Genomic DNA, 21,964 nt, shown 5'->3' with positions numbered 1-21,964 from the left:
AGTCTTCGTTCTAAAGTTCATGAAGTAACTGATTCTAATGGGCCCTTTGAAGTTCTGCTAAACTCTTTTATCCACATGGAAAAATAGACAAACGCGTCCTCAAGAAAAGGGGAACTAATAGGATGTAAAATCACAATGTAGCAGAAAACTCTGAGAGCTTTATCATCTCTGGGTTTAATATAACCCATTTTGTTTAACTTTAAACTAAACTGCATCTAAATCTTACTCATAACATTCCTGAAAATTGAACACAGAACCCTAGGAGCCCAGGAAAACACTAGAGTTATACATTACTTTGGTAGCAGTCTATAGAACTGTTTTTGGACAAAAGGGGTTCTGATTAGTCTTTTGTCTCCTTTGACCCTTCCCTCGCCGTCACTTCCAAAAAGAAACCAGTCACCACATTGGCCAAAGGTGGACCAGAGGACTTCGTACCTGCCACCTCGGGCTCTTCTTCAGCACATCCTACATCTGGGTTGTGCTGTCTCAGATAATTTTTAACTGCTCTTCTGAAATCTCTTTCTTGCCAAGCCAACCGGGATAATGCTGGAGCTGGCCGTAAGCACAGCTATGCCTATGCTTGCTCACAGAGTCCAAAACCCAGAACACCTTAGCATAAAATTCCAGCTGTCAGGACTGGAGTGACAGCTGAGCAGTTCAGAGTATCTGCTGTTCTTCCAGAGGACCTGAGTTCTGTCCAGCAACTCTCAATAACCTGTAACCTCAGCTCCAGGTGATCTGATATCTTCTTCTGGCCTCTGTAGGTACCTGAACACATGAGATGTGCACATGTACACACACACACACACACACACACACACACACACACACTTGATTTTTTTAAATCCCTGTTCCTTCGTTCTCAACTTCATCTGTGCCTAGTGGTTCCATCAATAGAAGCAAACCTGCACCCCAATTTTGTATACTCTCCCCTTCCATGGGTATTCTTCACCCTCCTTTCTGGAAGAGCAGTCATCCCCTAAAAGTTCTTGCCTTTGAGGCCTACGTGACAGCTCTCTTCCGACAAAGCTGCTAGCTATGCAATATCTTCTTATCTTCGAGCCCACTTCCCCATACCCTGCTCCCCTGCAGGTCTTCAGAACTTAACTCAGAGCACTTACTCTTTGGATCATGGTTATTGTTGTATCAGCTTAGCCATCTTATCAGTGACTCTCACATTGTAGTCCCCAGAAATGCAGGTTCTCTGCCCAGATACTCTAGAACCATGGGTAATTCAATCCAGAGGCAAGGGTGAATCACAACAGCACTAGCAGAATTTCCAGATTAGCTGGGGTCACACTAATTTAGCTGCAAACCTAAAGCTAGAAACCCAATTATCCCAGCTACAAACCAGCATTATTCTCCATCTTGCCCACAGTTTTTGTTTGTTTGATTGGTTGTTTTAGACAGGGTCTCACTATGTATCTCTGACTGTCCTAGAACTCCACATGTAGACAAGGCTGAACTGAAACTCTAAGAGCTCTGCCAGCATCTGTCTCCTGAGAGCAAAAACGAAAACTGTACACCACCATACTAGGCTGTAATTTCTAAAACTGATTTTGGACCAACTGAATATATGAATTGACTGAACTAGAGAGTGACAGATTGTACAATTACTAAAGATGGTCATTGTCCACTAGTGACTTCCAAAGAATGAACTACCTGATTTGGCCAGTAGCTTTATGAGAGACGCCCTTCTTGTCTGAATGGAGACACTGCAAGAATTGAAGAAGAATCATCCACTGACTATTCTTGATCTTCAGACTTCTCAAAGCATTCACTATAAAAAAAATTTTTAAGTAAATTGTGTTCCTAGAAGAATTTTAGAGACAAACTCGGGTTGTCTTTTTGTTTTTATATATTATTATTGTAATTGTTGTTGTGTAATTGTTGTTGTTGTTGTATATAAGCAGGGGATGGAGTGGGAAGAGAGAGAGAATAATACCATGGTGGTGGTTTGGGGGAGGGTCAGAGCATAACCCCCCAGCCCCCACCCCTGAGAGCTGTTTATCTCATTGAACTCAAGTCATCAAACTTGTAAAAAGCAAGCACTGTTACCCAGAAAGCCATCTACTGGCCCTATACTTGATTTCTTGAGATAGGATATTATGCTCCAAAGTAGTAATTGAGGTTGGCCTTGAACTCGAAATACCCCAGCGTCTTCCTCCAGAGTGCTGCTGTCACAGGAATTGACTACCTTTACTGAACCAGAAGGTAAATACCAAGGCTAGAAAGGTGACTCTACAGTGAAGAGCACTTGCTGCTCTCTGCAAAAGATGCCAGTTCAAGTCCCATTACCCATACAGAGGTTCACAACTGTCTGTAATTACATTTCCAAGGGATCCAATACCCTATTCTGGCCTCCACAGGCACCAGGCTTGGTATACAGGCACACGGTACACAGATGTACATGCAGGCAAAACACCAATTCACATAATTTCTTAAAATTAAGTACATACAATATGGATATCTTTTTAAAATGTTTTTAAGTTGCATTTAATTATCTAGCTAGTTCCTATGTGGGAACCATGGCATGTATGTGGAGGTTAACATACAGTTTTCAGAAGTTGGTTTTGTTCTTCCACCATGCAGGGTCTGGGGACCAACGTGAGGTGACCAGTCTTGGTGGCAGGTGCCTTTGCCTGATGCGTCATCTCCATGATCCTACATCTTTCACTTGAATGTGTATTCTTAAGCAGCTTTTGACCAAAGTGATGGTTAATATTGATGATTGGTTTGACAGGATCTCTAAAATCAAGCAGGACAAACACCTCTAGGCATGCTTGGATTTTGTTAATTCCTAGGGAAGGCTCCCCCCAAACCCCGCCCCGAATATGGGTGGCTCCTGTCCATTGGCTAGAGTCCCAAACTACACGAAAAAAGGAGAAAGTAGGTTGAGCCCTAGTAGGTTGAGCCCTAATGGCTCTCATGCTGTGCCTCCCGGCTGTGGACACAATAAACCCAGCTGCCACAGTGACACACACCCCCAAATGACAGCCCGTACCCTCAAACTAAACTAAACTCCTCCTTCCTTAAGTTCCTTTTTCAGACATTCTGCCCCACCAACAGGAAAGGCAAACAGTGCATGCCAGTGTCTTACTACTGGGAAAGGGGTTACCATGCATCACCATGAATAAGGTTTTTAAACTTCTCATTTATTCTGGGTCCCTTATGTAAAGTGTACTGAAGCCAGCTAAATTTATTCGTCTTCCTTCCATTGTTAGCCTATTTGAGAAACTTATTGCTTCTTAATTGCCATCCTTCCTCAAATGTGTCAGAAGGCCGTCATTTTCCATGACTCATTTGTCAGTCAACAGATAAATATAAACATCACTGATTCCTGAAAGAGACTTTAAAACTAAGGAAGACGATCTCGGGCCACGAAATCAAGATAACACAAGCAACATTGGCCCCTCACATCATCAGAATGCTAGGAAATGGAGCTGGACAGAAACAAAGTAAACAGATCCAAATGCTGTAGAAGATGATATGGATCCAGTGCCCAGGTATCAAAGTCAAGTAAACATCTCCACCCAGACCTGTGCCATTAGGCAATGAGCTGACATTTTACCATCAGCATCTGTCTGGGGAACAACTCCAGGCCTACCCTCTGAGAGGAAGAAGATCCAGGGTGTCCGAGGAGCTCAAGAGCCAGGTCAGGGCCTGAAGAACTGGGGCAGCTACAGACCTTACTGGAGCTTTGATGCCACCTTGCTCCCTATCTGCTCTGAGGACTGTAGCCACAGGGACCATAGACTAGATGAAGCCCAGGCATTTAAATACAATGTTTGACCTCCTCCTGGACCAATTTAGTTTATGTGCTATGACAAAGAAATAAGATAACATTCATTACTTCTAGAAGATGGTATGAAATTCAGTTGGTAGAGTGCTTGCCAAGAGTACACAAAACTTTGGGATCAATCTCCGATCCACAGAAGCCAGGTATGAAGATAATACCCATGTAGTGCTAGCACTGTGGAGCTTAAAGCGGGAAGATCAGAAGTCCTAGGTTATTACTCATGACATAACAAGTTCAAGGTCATCCTGAGTCTCATAAGACCATGTAATAATTAATGATAATGGAAATAACAAAAGTAATCACAGCTAAAGTTTTCCTACTCACCAAACACATGGCCATCTTGTTTACAGAAGACTCAGACACTCCCTGAGTTCTTGGGCCTAGGAAGAAGTCATCTATGATATTAGGAAATAACTTGGGAGCTGGAGAGATGACTCAGCACTTAAAAACATTGACTGCTCTTCCAGAGGTCCCGAGTTCAATTCCCAGCAACCATATGGTGGCTCATAACCATCTGTAATGGGATCTGATGTCCCCTTCTGATGTGTCTGAAGATAGCATATAAATGAAATAAATAAAATAAATCTTTTTTTTAAAGAAAGAAAGAAAGAAAGAAAGAGAGAGAGGGGGGGGGAGGGAGGGAGGGAGGGAGAAAGGAAGGAAGGAAGGAAGGAAGGAAGGAAGGAAGGAAGAAAGAAAGAAAGAAAGAAAGAAAGAAAGAAAGAAAGAAAGAAAGAAAATTTTAACAGGAGTTAGTGATATTGCTTAGTGGTAGAAATCTTGCCTCCCAGAAATTCACCCCAACACACACACATACATACACACACACACAAGAATTCAAATAAAATGGTTTAACAGTATGAGATAACTAAGTAAGATAATCCTAGATAGTATCCCAGAGCATAAGATAAATGACATTAGGTCATACCCTTTAAATAATTTAAAAAATAAATAAGTGACTTCAAGAGACAAATCTCTTATGCACAAAAATTCTAAACTCTAGTAGCTACTCATCTAAGAAGCCTCTAATAACTCCTTGCCCCAAATATGACTGCTCTCACAAGCTGTGTAGACTTGACATTAAAAAAAAAAAAAGAGCTCCACAATAGAAATAGCTACAGACCCTTCTTCAGGCAGGCAATCAAGGCAATAGCACTCATAAGTCAGTCTGACCACGTGCCTCTTGTTATGAAGTCAAAGGAATGGCATTTCACCTCTGTGGTTTCCTTCCCCAAACCTGTAATCCCAGTCTGTTCATAAGAAATCATCAAGAAACCCGAAGGATGGACATTCAGCCAGACACCTCGTCGAAGACTCTTCAAAACTGCCAAGGTCATCAGAACCAAGGGAAGTCAGAGACAGGAGAGCCCCAGGCACAAAAGAAGGTTATAGTTATACGACAGCGTCGTACATAAGATACAAGCATTGGAAAATTCAATTAGGAGCAAATAATGAACCGTGAATAAAGCATGAGCTTTAGTTACTAATAAGATACAAATGCACCTGTTGTGGATGGGCCTGGTGCTGTTTGCATTTTGATGCTAATTTCTCTATCCTGGGAGGGGCTATAGACAAGGAGTGAGTCACTGTACTCAGGTGACTTCTAACCCACCAATGAATAAAGAAGCCAATCACTGGGCGAGTAAAAGGAACTTTGGGGTTGGATGGAGGAAGAGAGGAAGCAGGAGCGAGTTGGGTCCTTTTGGATGGGGATAGCATGAGGACAAGATGTAGCTATGAGTGTCTCCTGGTTTCAAAGGTGGATCCGTTAGGATTTGCCACCAGAGGTTTTAGATTTAATAAAGCTTACAAGATTAAGATTTTAGTTGCTGCACTAAGTGATTGAGTTACTATTGTTTCTGAACTAAGTGTGTATTGTATTTTCCTTCACACGGAGGCTTGTCCTGGTTCAAGAGAGAAAGGTATGGCGCAAAGCTTGGGTTTGCCTGAGGTGCACCACAAAGGCCATGGGGAATTTGAAACACAGGGTTGGCGTGGTAGCAACTGCCTGTAGGAACTTAGTGAGCTTGGTGGAGAGACTTTGGAGCACTGAGTCAGAGTCTCCATGGGATAAAACAAGTCGGCCATTTCCCACCAATGTGTGACTGGCCAACCCTCTGGGTCAGAGAGTAGCAGGGTATAATGCGTGAAGGTTCCTTTTTTGTTGTCGTTTGTTTGTTTTTCGAGACAAGGTTTCTCTGTATAGCCCTGGCTGTCCTGGAACTCACTTTGTAGACCAAGCTGGCCTCGAACTCAGAAATCCACCTGCCTCTGCCTCCCTCCAGTGCTGGGATTAAAGGCGTGTGCCACCATGCCCAGCTGAAGGTTCCTTTTTAAATATTTTCCGCAACATGCACTATGTACCAAAGTACAGCTTTAGTAACAGAGGGGCTATGCAATGTGTGGCCAATACAATTCTTCAACCATGTATCCAGAGAAGCCAAAAGATTCACACCTCCTGGTGTTCTTTTGGAGGGACATTTCACCTCTATAACTTGTCTGTAAATCTAAAGCAAACACAATTTTTAATGTATATAAATTGTATTTAAAAATAATTTACATAGTACTATTGTGTGCATGAGGTCTCACTTTTCTGTAACCTGGAATGGGCAATAATCCCACTCATGAGGAGAGCCATCACCTCCCAAAGATGCCACTAGTTCATGTCACCATAGCCCTGAGGATGGGGATGTCAACACATCAGTTTTAGGGAAAAATAAATATTGACACAATAATATTGTTTGAAAGCAACAAAATCACTATCAGGTCAAACAAAATGGCAGTCCACTTCAGAGGATCTACACAGTCAGTCAGTCCTTCCAATGGATGCATGCAGGTGTGTCCAGCCTTCTGCTGTCACAGCACTGTCACAGTGTCAACAGCTACAAACTCCACTACTGAGAACTGCCCCAACCAGTTAGAAAAAACATTCCTGTTTCCAGTAATTTCACATTATTTGTGTTGGGCTGAATGCATAGCCATTCTCAGCCACATGTAGCCCAACACAAGACATACATGCAAGTTCTAGACTGTCTTAGACTTGGTAGTATCTAATCTTGGCACCAAACACTGTGCTTGGCAGAGTCCCCAATGCCAGCATGAGCAGGGACCGCCATGAATACAGGATGAAGGCTTTCACTGTAACCTATTAACCTTGCTAGCAACAGATCTGCAGAAATGGCCTCGTTATTAGACAACCCTATCTTATTTCTTTCATTGAGGGTGAGTCAGGACACACGCCCCAACACATATTTCTAGGCTCCTGGTAGTTCATAAAGTAAGAGATGCCCTCCTAGTCCAAAGCCTCGCAGCAACAACAACAACAACAACAACAACTGCTAGAATACAAAAAAAGAAAAGGTTCCCTAATCTGTCACATTTACTTCACACTGCTTTCATTTGCTCAAACCATTCCATCACAGATGACTCACCCACGGGACAAATAGATGCGACTGAATCAAATCCTTATGAGCCTTCAGTCAACGAAAGGTGACATTCACAGAGAAAGTTCCAGGTTTCCTTTCTTGTTTATTGACAGTAGTACTTGTTCTAAGTTGCAGCGGTATCTCAGCACTGAGCATCTAAGAAGGTAGAGAAGATGAGAGAAACAGATGAGTGGCTTGGAAAGCCAGGGTTAAGACCGACATTGGACACATTTAATAACATGCAGGCAGGATCATCTAACAAGTACTAAATGAACACTCACTAAGCAGCAGGCACACACCTGCTCTCATGGAGCCCAAGTTCTTGTGTAGAAATGGCTGGCATTGAAATGTCCCAAAGCAAAAGGCTAAAATCAGGTGCGGCCATGGACAGATTAATGTGGATAAGACAGGAGGCAGCTTTCAGTGTCCAGGGACACAACATTTCACCATTTTGTCATTGACTTAGAAGATGAAAAGGCAAGCCATGCAGGCAACTGGGGGAGAGATGCCCCAGTCAACACAAGGTACAAGCTGACCAACACTCCTGGCCACCCCAGTGGAATGGCAGAAGGTTATACTGCATCGCAGGTTGTGATGTGCCATCCTAGATAGGACACATAGCTGCATTGCTACAAAGTCAAAATCAGCTTCCGTCCAGCACAGGCAGAAGGGAATGTAAACCCAGCACTCCTGCCTCCCCGGCTAATCCCCACTTATTTATGGCACAGAACTGGAACCTTAGGGAGGCAGGTATGCTCCAAAGAAGAACGTGTGACAGCCAAGGCCTGGCATTAGTAATGAGGCAATACATAAAACAATAGCTTCTTGTTAGTTTCTCATGACCAGGATTTATGTCTAAGCATTAAAACCCAAGGTTATCAAGCAAGGTGACCAGGGCCCAGCAGCCAAGTTAGCTGATGCTGAAGGCTCACAGGTGCAGGGGCCTTCTTAGGAAGAACCCTCAGGAAGCACCAAGCAGGCTCTGAGTGACGGCCAAAGTCTCAAGAAAACTTACAAAGTAAGAGTCTCACCCACCACACCCACTCCACCCCCAAGAATCTCATTTCAGAGGTGCGCCATAGGACTTTGAGGAATCTCAATGGCTTCTTTACCAAGTCTTAGAAATGCTGTGTTGGAGAAGAGCTCCTCCCAGAGAGGGGACAGGCCAGAAGCATCCTATCTCTACAAAAAATAGAAATGACAGAATAGAGGGGTAAGCTGGAGGGGAAGAAGGGAGGACTAGCTGTAGTGCTTGTCAGTTTCCATGCTATACATATTTCCACCGTAGCTATTCTCAAGGTTCCCATATGAAATCACTACAGAACATGCAGCTTGCAAAGACATATGTAGTATATATGTAGCATTTCTACCACACAAATCAAAATATATAATTTCAAATGAATAGAGAGCAGTAAATGTAATAACCAATAAAAGAGGGGTTTTTCAAAATATCAGCCCTTGTTGTCCAAATTAATTTAGAAAATTGAAATCTCAGAAACTTTGATTTTTTTTTTAATGTGTGTGGTGTTTGCCTGCATGTATGTATCTCCATGCACCATGTGCATGCAGTGCCCACAGAGGCCAGAAGAGAGTTCTGGGTACTTTTGAACTGGAGTTATAAGTAGTTGAGAGCTGTGGCAATGGTGGCTAAAAGAGAAGCCAGTGTTCTTAACCTCTGAGCCATCTGTATATCAGCCTCAGAAATCTTGATTTTTCTTTTAGATAACGGCACACTTTCACAATGAGCTCACCAAACACCTAAGAATGTAAAAGCCAGCTCTAAGGATGAATCAATTCTATCAGTTACAAAACTGCCACCATAAATTGGATGTGGTGACACATGTCTGTAGTCTTGGCTCTTGGGAGGAGCATGCGAGAGACTCAGGACTTTACAGTTACTCTCAGCTGCAGTGAATTCAAGGCCCATATGAGACCATAAGAAGTCATTACTGTAGGATACTGTAAGAAGCATGTTCTCCTATACATTTTTACTTTCTTTGAATTATTTCCATTTATATTCCCTGAATCAAAATATTTGCCTGTGTTATATTGCCAAGTTACTTTATGAAATGATCATATGGATTCTATTCTGGCACAAAATATAAGAACAGTTTCTGTTTTCATTTAGATTTGTTGACCTAAAGAAGAAATCATATTTAAAAGTCATCTTAAATGTAAATAAATAATATTTGTTCTATCAAAACCATTGAAAACCAAAGGCAGTGGGCTTCTTGCCATCTTTGCGTCTTGGTCTTCTTGTCTGGACTGTAAGAGCGAGAGGCCAAACCCTTGCATCTGCCCTGGACTCTGCTCCAGGGGAAGGATGGCAGGAGTGGGATGAGGAGCAGGAGTGAAGGGGACTCTGTAATGAGCATAGTAAAGCATGCCTTTAGACATGTGAAAGTCGCTTAGTCAAGATCGACACTATAGCCAAGGCTGCACCTGATAACCAGAACTCAGTCACACCCTCACTCAAGATAACCAGTGTCTCAGTTAGGATTGCCATTGCTGTGACTGCAATGAAACACCAGGACGAAAAGCTAGGTTGGGGAGTAAAGGGTCGATTTGTCTTACACTTCCATCCTCGGAGGAACCCAAACATGCTGGGACGTGGAGGCAGGAGCAGATGCAGAGGCCTAGGAGGAGTGCTGCTTACCGGTTTGCTCTTTAGGGCTTGCTCAGCCTGCTTTCTTATAGAACCCAGAACCTCCAGCCCAATAGGCTGGGCCCTCCCCCATCAATCACTAATTGAAAAAAAATGCCTCACAGCTGTATCTCATGGAGGTGTTTTCCTCAACTGAGGTTCCTTCTTCTGTGATGACTCCAGCCTGTGTCAAGCTGGCATAGAAAACCAACCAGTACAACCACAGACAGTCCATGCTGCCCACTGGACACTATATAAGCAGAGACCAAGAGCAATGTTCTGCTCTGCTCATCTGGAGAGACACTGCCTTGACCTGCACTGGGAGTCTTCCCCCAGGAACGTGACCTTTGAATCAGAGACTAACTTAGAGACTGGGCCTGACCTTCGCACAGGTGAGCAGCCTTGGGAATTTAGGCTTAGGACTGTAGTTAGGGATTTAGAGTGTGAACGTTGGGTGATGACTCTCAGCATAATAAAATACAACTTTTGTTTTACCAACCTCCTGTATCTACCTTCTTGCCTGGGATAGGCGACCTCACCCATTCAGGAGACAGCACAGATCTTTTGTTGCCTTATGGAGCTTGCTTCCCATTCCTAAAGCCCTAGGCTCCATCTCCAGTACTGCCTTCCTCCCCCAAATCAAACCAAACCAAACCAGACCCAGCTGGTACTGCTTTGCCTTATGTATCAGATTTCATAGAAGAGATCACTTGCTACAGGCACGCTTAGGTGATGCAAAGAGCACTTATTGTGGATTCTTGGAAACAAGACTGGTCAGGGTCTTTTTCTTTTTCTTTTTTTCAGCTACAACATTTCTCCCTAAAACCCTTTCATATATTTCTTCTTGCTCCCCTTCAAATCCATTAATTGCTATTGCATATAAATGTATGTATATATATATATATCTTCCTAATGTTTTCAGGTCTGATCATTGACACTGTACACCAGTTGCTGTCCTCTCTCCTGAAGAAGGCCACCCCTCCCACTTCAGCTTCCTTCAATTACCTGAAGTTCTTTGAGGCCTCGTGGGCTCCCCCTACACATACTTTCTCCTGTCTTTAGCTGTTCAGTTCATGTTTAGGCAGTGATATTGGTGAAATGTTTATGGGTGGAGCTTCTGACTTTGCTAGGAAACATAATCTCGCTGAAAATTTCCTGGTCTTGTAATCTTTCTGTCCACTCTTGTACAGTGTTCCCTGAGTCTTAGGTACAGGAGTTGTTTCATAGATGTATCTATTGGGATTGTGCTCCACAACTCTGTGTTCTGATTGGTTGTGGTTTTCTGTGGTGACCCCTGTCTATTGCAAAGAGAAATTGTCTTGATGAGGTCTGAAGACGACGCTTACCTGTGGGTAAGTCGATAGGTTCTTAGGGATTATGCTGGTTTAGTGAAATTGTGGTTTGTGGGTTCTCTTCCACTATTCATGACTTCATCAGCACTGGGTAGTTAGCTGGGTTTCCAGTACCAGGCATGGTTTCCTTCTTAAGTCCAGTGAGAGAGCTATTGGTTTTGGCCCAGGTCTTTACAATCTACACTTCCATCCAAAAATCTGTGTATATTGTCCACAAGCCTCTAAAGTTGATATTGCCAGTATAGAGCTTGCCTAACACAAATGAAGGCCTGAGGACCATCCCTAGCATCCCCAGCATCCCCAGCATCCCCAGCATCACCCAGCATCCCCAGCATCCCCCAGCATCCCCCAGCATCCCCCAGCATCCCCAGCATCCCCCAGCATCCCCCAGCATCCCCCAGCATCCCCCAGCATCCCCCAGCATCCCCAGCATCACCCAGCATCACCCAGCATCCCCCAGCATCCCCCAGCATCCCCCAGCATCCCCAGCATCCCCCAGCATCCCCAGCATCCCCAGCATCCCCAGCATCACCCAGCATCCCCCAGCATCCCCCAGCATCCCCCAGCATCCCCAGAATCACCCAGCATCCCCAGCATCACCCAGCATCCCCCAGCATCCCCAGCATCCCCCAGCATCACCCAGCAGCCCCAGCAGCCCCAGCAGCCCCAGCAGCCCTAGCAGCCCTAGCAAACCAGGATGTGCAGGCACAGGGATCAAAAGATCATGGTCATCCTCTGCTATACAGAGTTCAAGCATGAGGACCCGAGGTGAAATCCCTAGTTCCCATGATAAAGAAGTCAGGCATGGGACCCAGAGAGAGGGATCTGTGGTTAAGGACATTTTACTGCCCAATCAGAACTGGAGTTCGGATTCCATACAATAAGCCAGGCACCCTGCATATTCCTACAACACCAACTGCAGGGGTGGGGGGTAGGGTGTGAGCTGCTGGAGTTTCCCCAGAGCTTACTGACTTCCAGCCTGGGTGAGGAAATATGGGTTCCAGTCTCAGGGAGAGGCCCCACTTCAAAGGAACAGGGAGACAATGGATGAGGACATCAGCTCCCTCGTCTAGCCTCCACTCCCCCTCAGAGGTGCACGCGCGCGCGCACATACACACAGGCATAAACTTATACACACACATTACCACACAAGTTAATAAACACATCTTTAAACACTCGTGCCTGTAAAGCCAATTCTGGAGGAGAAAACCAGGGAGCTCTTAGAAGCTCCCTGGCCGGCCAGCCTAACCAGACTGGTGGGCTTCAGGCTCAGTGAGAGACCTTGTCTCAAAGCAAGGCAGAGAGTGATAGGATATCCAACATTCTTCTCCAGTGTACACACAGATACATAAACCACACACAAAGAATATACTTCTACAGTGTTTAAAGAGTGTAAAATGTTTCAATTGCCCAGGGACTTTTCTCATGTTTAAGATGACACTAAAGAATGTGAAGAGAGGTTTTTTTTTTTCTCAACATACCATGAGCTAGCTCACTCTTAAATCAACAGTACACCTTACTGTTTGTTTTTTCCTCGAAACACTTGAAAAAATACAAGTCTGGGAAAAAATACACTGGGAAGCAGCAGTGAATTATGATCCTTCAATTAAATGCTATGATATCTTAATGGATTAAGAAAAAATAAGTGGGGCTTGGTGGCACACACACAGAAAATCTCAGCTCTTGAGAGGCAGAAGTAAGAGGGGAACTGCATATTTGAAGACAGCCTGGGCAACATCGTGACAGTCTCTCTCAAAAAATAAAAATAAAAGCCCCAAATTATCAGGCTAAGCTCAGCACACATACTCTAAAATTGCAGTGGTCAACGGCACATGGTTCCTTCTCTTCCGTGTAGCCAGCTCTGCTGCCAGAACCTTCTTCCTGGCTCCTACCATGAGCATTTCATAGAATCCCACCCTCGCCAAGAACTTCCCAGCACGCACGCAGCTAATGTCAGCTGAGTCCATACATTGTAGGGCCACAGTCCACTCTAGCACGAACTCCATTGTGATGGTTGGTTTTTTTCCATGACTGTTTCTTCTGTCAGATGACTGTGTGTAACACAGGAGAACCTAGCATTCACAATGTCATTTCTATGTTCTAGGCTCTAAACACTTCCCACACACTGTTTCCTACACTTCCTGAGAAGATTGTCAAATAGCTACAATTTTAACTTCACTAAAAGATGGGGAAACTGAGGCACATGTGAACTGACTTTAGAAAGAAAGTCCCTAAGATCTAACTCCATACCCACTGGCTTTTAGAGGCTTATAGCCATTGCTTCTTCTAGCAAGGATGCCAAGAGCCCAGTGGTACCTACAAGTCACCCAGATATTCCCTGCATGCCAGCTTTCTCAGCTGTGCTGGGAGATCTGGATGTGACATTGGCTACATGTGCCTACAGTATGATTTTTACCATCTTTGGGTTGGCAAGATGGTCAGTGGACTGGATTCATAGCTCTGAGCTTCTGCAGCAGTGCTTTGATTCACCTACTATCCCTCTAGCCCAAAGAAGGAGATAACCAACTCCCCAAAGCTGCATGACTTCCACATGCACATGCAGGAAAACACACATGCATGCACACACTAATGAATACAATTATAAAACATTTACCATCAGCAATGCCTTAGCAGGTAGGTTTTCCTGCTCAGGATAATAGTATTTGGCTGGATTTCCAACACATCCTTCTTTCTTCTAAAAAAAATTATATATTTATATGTATAAAATTATAAATATACATGCCTATAATATTAGGATCAAAAATTTTTTTCCTATTTTATTCCCAAATTCTGTATCCTTACCTTGCCTGCCTTAGTTAGGGTTTTACTGCTGTCAACAGACATGATGACCAAGGCAACTCATAGACAACATTTAATTGGGTCTGGCTCAGAGGTTCAGAGGTTCAGTCCATTATCATCAAGGCGGGAGTATGGCAGCATCCAGGCAGGAATAGTGCAAGAGGAGTTGAGAGTTCTACATCTTCATCTGAAGGCTGCTAGTGGAAGACTACTTCCAGACAGCTAGGGTGAGGTTGTTAAGACCACGCCCACAGTGACACACCTACTCCAACAAGGCCACACCTCCCAATAGTGCCACTCCCTGGGCTAAACATACACATTACCTTAGCTTACAGTTTTATTATAAAAGTAAAGATAATAATGAAACTAAACACACATACATACACACACAGTATAAGAACCCATTTCCTATGTCCCAGCCCTTGAGAGGTGGAAGCAGGAAGATCACAAATTCAAGGTCAGCCTCAGCTATAGACAGTTCAAGGTGGACCAGTGCTATCTGATACCCTGTCTCAAAACCAAAACAATTAGAACAGAACTAGAACAAAGTAGTTAAAAGTCACTGTGAAGGGCATGTAAATAAAACACCAACCATGAAACTCTTCTTTTCCTGGAGTGCCTATAGAGTTTTAGTGATTAGCTGGTTCCCTTCACCTGCTAACTGACCTTCTCATTCAGCTCCCATTGGGTGCAAACTGCTGTATATACTTAGGGAGCCATCTGTGGCCACCAGGGCCATGCCTTCTTCCAGAATTTAGACAGCAAGAAAATTTGATGCAGATGCAGGGATTGCAACACCCCCTGCTGTTCACAACTCCACCTGGACAATGATGGCATAAACCAGAGGTTCCTGAAGACAGTTCCACTGTAGCTTATGGCCTTTCACTCTCTTCTCTTCTCTTCTCTTCTCTTCTCTTCTCTTCTCTTCTCTTCTCTTCTCTTCTCTTCTCTTCTCTTCTCTTCTCTTCTCTCCTCTCCTCTCCTCTCCTCTCCTCTCCTCTCCTCTCCTCTCCTCTCCTCTCCTCTCCTCTCCTCTCCTCCCCTCCCCTCCCCTCCCCTCCCCTCCCTTCTTCCTCTTCTTTCTTTTCTTTCTCTCTTTCTTTCTCTCTTTCTTTCTTTCTTTCTTTCTTTCTTTCTTTCTTTCTTTCTTTCTTTCTTTCTTTCGTGACTAGCATACTGGATAGGTTTCCGTTGTTGTATTTGACACAAACTGAGTCATCTGGAAAGAGGATGTGATGGATTATACAACAGATTATGCTTGGCCCAGTGAGTGCCACTATTAAAAGGTGGGGTCTTGTTGGAATAGGTGTGTCACTGTGGGCATGGGCTTAAGACTCTCACCCTAGCTACCTGGAAGTCAATATTCTGCTAGCAGCCTTCAGATAAAGATGTAGAACTCTCAGCTTGCTACACTTGTTTAAAATGCTCTTCACAAGACTTAACCAGAGAACAGAGTCTATGATGGGTGTTTCTGAGACTTCCTTTGTCAATGCGATTAATCTGAGTCTCTTCACCTTAGTCTCAGGCAGACTCCTCAGACAAGGGCAAAAGGCAGCCATGTTCTTCACCAAAATACCACAAAAACAGCCTCTAGACCACATACTGAAGTTCTTCTCCACTGAAACCTCTTGGTCCAGATCTGCACAGTTCAAATCATTCATAGCAACAAAGGTTTCCTTATTCCTACTAGGATAGCCCATTAAGCCCAACTTAAAGTATTCCACTGCTTTCTAAAGCCCCAAAATCCACATTACTCCAAACAAAAGCATTGTCAAGCCTACCACAGCAATACACCAGTCCCTGGTACTAACTTCTGTCTTAGTTAGGGCTTAACTGCTATGAACAGACACCATGACCAAGGCAAGTCTTATAAGGACAATATTTAATTTGGGCTGGCTTACAGGTTCAGAAGTTCAGGCCAGTATCATCAAGGCAGGAGCATGGCAGTGTCCAGGCAAGCATGGTGCAAGCTAATTAAAATTAAGCTTAATTAAGATTAATTAAGGTTAAGGTTCATCGGATGAACCTGTGAGGCATTTTCTTAATTAATGGTAGATGTGAGAGGACGCAGCCCACTGTGGGCAATACTGTCCTGGGGCAGGTGGTCCTGGGTACTACAAGAGAGCAGACAGAGCAAGCCAGTAAGCAGCACTATCTGTGGCCTCTCTTGTCTTCATTTCCTGCCCTGACTTCCCTCAGTGATGGACTCACTAAGAAGTATAAGTAGAAATAAACCCTTTCCTGCTATTACAGAACTAGGAAGCAAACTAGGATAATTAGCAACAGTTAAGACATTAAGATCACATGACAAAAGCCAACACCTTTGATTTTCCCAAGCTTGTCCTGTCCTAGGAGTCTCCAGACTTTTTACGGAGCCCTGCCAAAGGTTCTATTCCACTGCCTCCACCTATGCACCTTTAGCTCCTAGGCTGCTCTTCGGGCTCCCTCTCCAAAAGTGCTGTCTGTAAAAGTCTACTTTGAAAAGAACCACTTTGAATATAAACATTTTCTGTTTTTAATATACAGTTTGTAAGTTTTTTGCCTCAGAACTAACTCTCGTTCACCTCTAAAGAACTAACGCAGGCTATTTTTGTTCCCTGCTGCTCTTGGCTGAGTTTCCTCTGTGCGTCAGAGGCTTTCAAAAGGTTTCCAAGTCTAGATCCCAAACGCTCAAAAATGATTAAGTACAAAATAAGATGTTCTCCTCATCCAAAGGCCAGCCTTGGGTCGTAAAATAAGATGCTCCCTTCAACAAGAAAAGAGTTCAGTGTCGCCACTTGGTAAAGGAGATTGGAAATCCAGGGCAAGACCACAAAGACCCGAGTCAGTGTAAGAGTCCACTCTGGCCCCCTCATAGGACCAGGGCTGTTATCAAGAAACTTGGCTCTAATATAGTCATAGCAGTTATTAAAATATTGGAGTGCGGCATGGGTGTAGCTCAATTGGCAGAAGGCCTTCTTAGCATGCTTGAAGCCCATAGTTCAGTTCTCAACATGGTATATAACTCTGATGGTGTGGTGACAAAGGCTTGTGATCCCCAGCACTTGGGAGTTGGTGACAAGAGGACCAAAAGTCATCCTTAACTATATTGCTATGTAGATAGCAAGTTCAAGGCCAGCCTAGCCTACATGAGACTCAGTCTCCAAAAATAATTGTGTGTATATGTGTGTGTTAGAGAGAGAGAGAGAGAGAGAGAGAGAGAGAGAGAGGAAGGAAGGAGAGAGAGAAAGGAAGGAAGGAGAGAGAGAGAGGAAGAAAGAAAGAAAGAAAGAAAGAAAGAAAGAAAGAAAGAGAGAGAGAGAGAGAGAGAGAGAGAGAGAGAAAGAAAGAAAGAAAGAAAGAAAGATGATAGGTTAATAGATACATAGATTATAGAGAGATGATAGATACATAGATAGACAGACAGACAGACAGATAGATTACATTAGAAAATTACTCTTCATAGCCAAGAGTTAGAAAATCCTGGCTCAGCCATAGACACAATCTCCCACTAGCAACATGACCACAATCCACTTTGCCTCCCTCTTCAAAAAAATGAAGGAGTTGAACTAACTGTGTAAGTTTCATGATGCTTGCAATTTTGACACATCATTTATGCCTTAGAACAAGGACAAAATAAGAACAAAGATGTAGAAAGGTGGCTGGTTAGGGAGGTAGATTCCAAGACTATTTTCTTAGAGAGGCAGAAATACAAAAGCTGTAGGGTTCAGGTTGCATGGGCTGGAGGCCCAGCTCTGCCTCATGCTGTGACCTCCCATGCCTCTCACAGCCTCATATACATAAAGGAGGTTTTTCACATCTGTAGAATGCTCTGAATGGTATCCAAAGCCAAGTGGACACCAAGTAAGTGCTGATTAAATAAACAGTTTATCATCTTATTTTGTCATTATAATGCTTATTCAATAAATCTAAAACCTGATAAAATTTCGCAATAGAAAAGAAGATTGTGGTTCTATGGAACAGTTACATAACATATGCTGCTGTTAAATAACCCGCCGCTAGAACATCTGGGATCCAGATTTGATACTGCACTGTGAGTTCAGGGAAAACACAGCATCAGAACACATTCCCACTGAACCATATGATGCAATCTGTACAGTTGCCTTTCTAATCAGAAAAGTCCCAGGCTTACAGGAAGCTGAGGCTATGCTTCTCATCTGAACCCTGAAACATCTTTTAACCACACCCTAGCAAATACATTCTATTTGTGCTTTTGGGACTTAAAGGATTGTAAGCATAAAACCCAGCCTCCCATATGCCAGCCTTTCTCCTGTATACAATGACTCAATCTAACTACAGGTTTAAAGACCCATATCTCATGTGTTCGGTCCATTGATCTTTAGCATATGGCTGGGGAGGAGAAGAAATTGCTAAACCCAGAAACTTGTTTGATCAGAAAGGTCATTGGGTACTGGAAACATGTCTTTAGCTGGGCTCACTCATGGTGTTGCCTGGTACTATTGTACGGCTAAAGGGGACAACATTGAGATTGTTTGTGTTTGTTTGTTTGTTTGTTTGTTACATATCCAGAGGGGGGAACACTAAGAATAAACCCCTTCTCTGTTTGTACCTCTAGACAGCTAAACTCGCAAAGTGTTTCCACTACAACTCCCAATCAGCTTACCAACTGACCCTCACATAAGCTTCCTCAACCCATGGAGGTAAAACTTACCAGGCGCCCCCTATCTGGCTATGCCTTCTATGTGTGCTCTTTAAAAGTGCATTTCTTGCTGACAATGTAGCTCAGTTAGTCACGTGCACCCCTAACATGTACAACACAACACCAGGTATGCTGGTGTGTGCATGGGGTCCCAACACTTAGGTCAGGGTGGGGGCAGGATGTTCAAAAGCATAAGTCACCTTCTGCAACCCAGCGAGTTAAAGAGAGGCTCGCCTGAGCTATATAGAAAAAAAAGTGTCTTTCTTGAGCTGGGGATGATAATGCAGCCCTACACTTCCAGCATTTGGGAGGTAGAAGCAAAGGCAGAAAGATGGATAATTCATAGGAATCGCCACCAGCAGAGTGAGTTCCATCCAGGGTCATACAAGAGACTATATAAAATTTCTTTAAAGCTCTGTGAAAAGAATCCAACCTTACTCAGTGAGAAAACTGAAGCTTGCAATGCAGTCTTTATTAATAAGTGTTACTAAACCTTGTAAGGAAGTCGAGAAGTCCTTTGGGAATGGACTGGGGGGAGATGGTAGCACACTGGCAGAGCTGTGCGATCAAACATCTATTTTTAAATTGTAAAGATGGCAAAGTTACGTGTCTATTTTGATAAAATAAAAATAAAACTTAAAATTAAAAAAAAATGAAAAAGGGTAGAAATGGGACTGAAGCGATGGCCCAGCCATTAGGAGCACATCCTGCCTTTCCTTAGCATCTGAGTCCTGTTCACAGCGCCCAGTTTGAGCAACAGCCTCTTCTGGCCTTCTTAGGCACCATATGCACATAACCCACACCCAGGCCAGCATATTCACATCATTAAAAATAAAATAAATCCTTAAAACATGTTGAAATTAGAGGTAGGTGAATTGTCAGTGTAATGCTTTTCTCATACAGAGTTGCATAAGAGCATTCATACTACATACTAAGACCATACACAAATGCATTCTCGGTAAAGGTCTGATGAGCAGGCTGTCCATTAACTAGGCAGTACTCATCTAGTTATCAGTAAATCAATCAACCTAAATGAGCCTGTAGAGAACTTAACACCAGTGTGTGTAAAACGCTGATGCCAGAAACAACACAGCAAGGACACCATCTCCTCAAAACCTTCTCCACTCGCACTATTTATTTGAAAAGCTAATTGTACTGGCTCATAAAAATTCAGATACCCGCTTACATAACCATTTAAAAGGTCCCCACACACCATTTAAAGGCTGCTTACAAATTCAAGCTAAACAGTTGAGTACAAACTCACTCGTGGGCCACAAAGCACGTACTATGGAAAGAGATTCTTGCATAAGTAGGCATAACAGACTAGTTCAAACTAGGCTCTCTGCACCCGTCAGGCTTCCTTGACAGCACCTCTGACAGGTCAGGACTTCTGAATATCTCTCTGAATTTCCTGGGTAGCTAGTCTCCAGAGGCCCTGGGAAGGTCATAAGGAGTTGGCTAAGCTGAAATTGGTGGGCCTGGCTGTCTAAGAGCGCTCTTCGTCCTGTGGAAAGATCTAGAAATGGTCGAATGCAGAAGCTCCTGTGGTCCTTAAGATTATGTTTTGAGCTTCATGAAAGAAGGCCGCTGGCAGTGATCTGAGATTGGGAGGCGGGGGTGAGGAAGGCAAACGTAGGCGTGGCAGGTAGCCCTAGGGTATGGGGGAAAGGGCTGGCCAAATTCTAAGTCTTGACCTGTACTTAAGAGATGGAAGCAGGAGGGCCAGGAATGTCATCCTTGGCTACATAGCCTTTGAGTGCAGCCTGAGCTACAGAAGACTGTTTCAAACAAACCGTCCCATGGCTTAGAGACCTCCTAAGGTCCCTCCCTGACCCGGAACAGTCAGTCCCAAACATCTTGGGTCGGAGCTAAAATAGCAACTGCCTAACACAGGCCTTTCTTTTAATTGCTACCCCTGTCCCTCCTCCACTTCAGCACAGCACATCTTTGGCCCCGAGGCAGCAGCTGTGTGGCTCGGCGCCCGGCACTGTGCTTCAGCTGGACTCTAAGCCACTGGAATGCAGCACTTCCTGGTTGGTCCGGGATGTTGGTGCTGTCGCCATCCCGGTCAGCCCACAGTGCTAAGGAGCTCAGGGAGCGCGGGACGATCTAGCGGGAGCGAACAAATCTACTGAGCCCGGGACCCGAGGAGGTGGGGTGGGGTGCATCCTACAGAGGACGCCCCGGATCTGCAGGGACTTGAGAGTGGAGTGGGGCTAGGACATCAGCAGCTGACCCGGCTCTGCTCTCAGGGTAGCGGTCCTCGCCTGCGGTCAGTGTGCGCGCGGCTCTTGCCAGCGCAGACACTACAGGAATTAAGACTATGGGAGGGACTCCAGGGTTCCCAAGGGAACTTCAGGGACAGGGCTGGTGAGAGGGGCAAGAGAGGCGGGATGAAGCACGAGGACCGCGAACGTCCTGCGGGCTCAGAAGTCCCGCAAGCCTGGCCCCGGCAGCTCCTACCTGCGGGCCTGGGGCGCGGGCACACACTCTGCGGCGGCGGCGACTTCGGGGGTCCCCGCGCAGCTGGCGCAGCTGGGGCCGCGGAAGAAGGGCGGGCGCTGGGACTCGCCGCCCGGAACTCGGCCGGTCTGCAGGGTGGGGCGGGGCGGCGCCGGCCAGCCTCGGTGACAGCCTCTGCCGCCGGCCTTCCTCCATGCCTCGGTTCTAACACTTTCTTCTGTCCAAGTGTCCTAACTCAGCCACAGTTATCCGCGGGGCGCAGGGGCGCACGCAGGCGTTGTTCTTACCAAGTTCACTTCCCTGGTCTCTGAGCCCAATCCTTGTCCAAGACTGGCCCGCAAGTTACAAGCCAACAGCGAGCCAACTGGTGAAATATTCCTGCCCTGAAGTGACTTGCTTAATTAGGGGCTTTGTAGAGGTCAACTGTGGCCTTCCTGCAAATCCCACGGGTAGGTCTTGGTAGGTGTTATTGCCTGTTTATAAGGAAACTGAGGCTGGCAAGTAAAGAACCAGCCTGACCCTAAGCTTGCTGGAGCCAGCAATCTCTTCAGTCCCCAAAACTGCCCGTGCTTGTCCCCCCAGACCCCCCTTCTCTCTCTCTCTCTCTCTCTCTCTCTCTCTCTCTCTCTCTCTCTCTCTCTGTGTGTGTGTGTGTGTGTGTGTGTGTGTGTGTGTGTTGTGGCGAGTGTTCGGTTGGTTAGTTTGAAGTTAGGTCTCTGCTGTATACCTGGTTGGCCATGAAGAACAGGTAGAACTCAAACTACATGATCCTCCTGTCTCAGTCACACATCGCCCTCACACTTCTCACTCCCACTTGCCATC

The 21,964-nt window shown here is 44.8% G+C and overlaps 1 protein-coding gene across 4 annotated transcripts in view; it reads right to left on the bottom strand.

Annotated features, from left to right (window-relative positions):
* Nucleotides 1-21,434, bottom strand: part of Pld1 (phospholipase D1) — a 194,904-nt gene extending 173,470 nt beyond the window's left edge. For 2 of the 4 annotated variants that reach the window (XM_017319490.2, XM_017319489.2), the window contains exons 1-2: nucleotides 21,143-21,434; nucleotides 7,231-7,380 (exon numbers count right to left, since the gene is read on the bottom strand). The gene's annotated coding sequence lies outside the window, so the exon portion shown is untranslated. Of the gene's footprint in view, nucleotides 1-7,230; nucleotides 7,381-8,336; nucleotides 8,402-21,142 lie in introns of those variants that run through there. The other 2 variants (NM_001164056.1, XM_017319491.2) reach the window with 2 other exon arrangements.
* Between the last annotated feature and the right edge of the window lie 530 nt (nucleotides 21,435-21,964).

The sequence above is a fragment of the Mus musculus genome, chromosome 3 (genome assembly GCF_000001635.26).
Source record: "Mus musculus strain C57BL/6J chromosome 3, GRCm38.p6 C57BL/6J".
NCBI lineage: Eukaryota > Metazoa > Chordata > Mammalia > Rodentia > Muridae > Mus > Mus musculus.
Note: the sequence above shows the minus strand (reverse complement) of the source record. Positions and strands in the feature narration are given on the sequence as shown.